Source organism: Notolabrus celidotus, chromosome 7 (assembly GCF_009762535.1).
Source record: "Notolabrus celidotus isolate fNotCel1 chromosome 7, fNotCel1.pri, whole genome shotgun sequence".
Classification (NCBI taxonomy): Eukaryota; Metazoa; Chordata; class Actinopteri; order Labriformes; family Labridae; genus Notolabrus; species Notolabrus celidotus.
This window is the reverse complement of record NC_048278.1, coordinates 35,261,234-35,264,920: the sequence shown is the minus strand read 5'-3', so window position 1 is coordinate 35,264,920 and position 3,687 is coordinate 35,261,234.

Below are 3,687 nucleotides of genomic sequence, written 5' to 3'. Positions count from 1 at the left end.
ACATATAAGTTTTTTTTTGTTGCTTTCTTCTCACTGGTTTGAAGTGGGCGGGGCTTAGTTTGAACAAAGTGATGTCATAAACTTCTATGAGCCAATCAGTTTTGAGTATTTATTTTGGTTGGGTAATTAACAAAGGTTGTTAACAGCCATTAATACCCTTTGTTTCAAAAAGTGATATGCTGTTCACATGGTCTTTCAGAGAGAGAGAGAGAATATTTGTAACCATAATCTTTCAAACTGCTCCTAGGGGGCTTTGGAGCGTTTCCACCGTCTACAAGATGCTCATAATACGTCATCGCCTCTCTGGTCTAATTCTAGTCAAGGTCATGTCGTCTTCAGAAGTGAGCAGCTGGGAGCTCTAATCCCTCGGGTGGCTGCTCCGTCTGCACCGAGGTTTCGTCCCAAATGGTCTAAAACCTCCAAAGGGAGCCGACCACGAGACTCTGTTACTGTGAGCCTCTTCCACCTGCATGGCTCCTCTTGATGTGAAGGAACAGCAGCTCAATACGGAGCTTTCTATGAATCACATCGGGCTGTTGCATGTTCGCACCTGGTGCTCTCCTGTAATGTAGCTCTATATATTGTGAGTGTGGTTCTGTATCTGATGTGTATCTGCTGTGTTTGAGAGAATGTAGTGATTCCAAAGTGAGATGGTGTTCAAATATTAGCTTAGAGGATACAGTGCACGGAAATTCACATCATGCAGAATTGAAGAACCTTTAAAAACAACATTGTGGTGGAATTTGGAGCCATCAGAGTCTCCAGAGTCTTCAGTGTCTATGTAGAACTCGATAGCTTATGTTGAAACTGTTTATGTAGGACTTGATCAAGGGGAAATAACATCAACAGTGCAGTGCAATGCCAAATCAGTTCTGTCAGATCATCCCTCTGGTATTCCTCCCACAAGACGATGCTAAAATTGGCGGCATGCAGGCATGCAGTGGGGGACATTGTCTGGTAAACAAGACCAGATATAGAGAAGAAAGCAAAGACCACTATAGCTGAGTCCCTGGCATAGCAGAGAGAGTGCATTACAGTGAACAGGAGGAAAGTTACTCTGTGACCCTGAGCTTGATGGAGCAAGCCTCAGCGTAATCTTAAAACGCCAGACGCAAAGATTGAGCATCTATGGAGACCTTAGACTGTATAAATAATGGACGTAGTATCTGTGATGTCACCAATCTGTTCCTGAGCCCTGTTTTGAAGCCAATCGTCGGCGGCAGCCATATTGCTAATGCTGAACTCAACCAAGCTTAGTGTGAGGCAAAGTTTGAGCCTCCAAGGCAAAAGCTATGTGTTCCCGCCTGTCAGTCAAGTCAGTCATGTCCTTATTTGGGCAAAATTCGTAGTCTTAATATCCTCTGAACTGGTGCATTAGAAAAAAAGTTCACCCCTCGTACAGTGTGTGCTGATAGAGAAATTAGCTACGTAGACCCAAGCCGTTTTTTGAACCAGGCTGTAAACATGTTTATTTCTGCTGCAAAGATCGTCTTTTTTGAATGGGTGTGTATGTGGTTTCCTGTGTTTCTGCAGCCAGCCTCGAGCGGATGCTCGATGAACTGCAGTTTATAACACTTCTGCATGGGCTTCATATTTTGAGAACGGAGGTTGCTGCTTGATGAAGACACAGAGATCTATGGGAATGCTACATTTCCATCACAAATCCCTGCAGGATATTAGAAGGATTGCAGGCTGGAGGCACTCCTGAAGTGGCTTTACTCATAGACCCAGAGTTTAAAGCTACATGTGATCATAGACTGAAGCACTGTTTTGAAGCCGATCGTCGGTGGTTGCCATATTGGAAACGCTGACCTCAACTTAACTTCTGTTGAGCTAGTGTGAGGTAAAGAGGCGGGCCTTAAGCCACCTGTCAGTCAAGTCAGCTGTGCCTCTCACTATGGAAAACTCGTAATCTCAATATCTTCAAAACTGCTGCTTCATGAGAAAATGCACCCCTGTACAGAGTGTGCCGATAGAAGAATTAGCTATTCAGACTGAAACTCATATTTTTTGTACCAGGCTGTAAACATGTTTATTTCTGCTGTAAAGATCTGCTCTTTAGAATGGGTGTGTATGTGGCTTCCGGTGCTTCCGGAGCCAGCCTCAAGTGGACACTTGAGGAACTGCAGTTTTTAACACTCCCACATTGGCTTCAATTCTTGCGGCTGGAGGTTGCCACTTCAGTCAAAGGATTGAACAGATCTAAACACCAGAAGGTCTAAAGTTGAAGCAGCTCAGATCTGTGTTGGTCCTCTCACAGGTGTGAAAACGAACACCTCTGAGCGTGAGACAGGCCGCCAAATCTGCAGAGAACCCTTCTCAGTTAATAAAGATTTAAAAAGTGTAAGGAGATTCTGCTGCTTCATGCAGATTAAGGAAATGAAATCCATTAAATAATACCTGTGAGGAAATGTAGCCGTTAGCAGTTTGTGCAAAAAAAACTATAATACGCAACTGCACTCTGGAGTTTGGAGTTCCTCTGGCTTGCACCTTTGAAGAATTATTGGAGGAGTGGTTTTCAAACAGCGGGGGGTTAATCTAGACCTCTGCATGGAAAGAAATGAGCCTGGGTATACAAATGGGGACAAAGTGGGATTAGAATATGGCGTGCTTAATGTATGCCTTGAACTCACAGGATCAAAGCTGCAACCTTTAGTTCCCGTGGAGACGTCTACGGTCCTTGTTTTAAAAAGCACAAGTAAAGAATTCAAGAACTCAAAACTAAGCAAGTGTTTTTGTCTCATTTCAGGTAAAAAATATCTTCTTTGACTTAAAATAAGCCACATTCATCTGAGAAGTCAAGAGAAATGTCTTATTTGAAGATTGTACAGATTCAGATTTAAGATACACTTTTTGTTATACCGGTTAAAATGATATTTATGTCCTGATGGTAATCAATACATAATGTGTTCTTAAAAAAGAGTGAAAAAAGCCGCTATCTACAGCTGGAGTAAACCTGGGAAAACACCAACCAATCACCATCATTAGGGTCCAATTTATGAAACCAATCAAATTCCGTCCTGCCGTGTACTCCGAGTCCTCGTCGCCTGCCTCTGCTTCCCCTGACTCTACTGACTGCCCCTCTCGCTCGACCTCAGGCCTGTCCCCTCAGACCAGATGAGGTGCTTTGCTCAGGACTGTAGTCCGGATCAGAGTCTAAGAAACTCTCACCACGGGGGCTCTGACAAGCAGAAGAATTAATGACATTTACTAAGTCCTACAGAAATGTAGATGTACTGTAGCGTCCGTCCGGACGCTGTAGGGATGACGAGTCGATTCATGAACACGTTGATCTTTAATAACCGGTCACTGTCGGCCTCTCCTGATGCCTTCACTGACCGTCAACACTGTAGGAATTAAGAGCATCTACACTGAACACGTTTAACAAACAGTAGAGCTGTTACAGTATTATATATGTGTTATAACTTTTCTCCTGATATCATGTCACCAGTACAACTGGATAATGCTAGAATGACAGTTGTGAGTGCTAACAGCAGCCATGTTTGTTTGTGTTTTTAACTTTCACTATGATAATGTTTTGGCGAGGACCGGTTTTGAATCGGTCACCATCATATGGTCGAGAATGCATGTCAGCGGGGGCGTCGTTTTGGAGGAGCTCTGAGGGGTTAGACGGAGTCCTGAAGACATGCTACCAACCCTAGCTTTAAGGCCTGAATTGCATCTAAT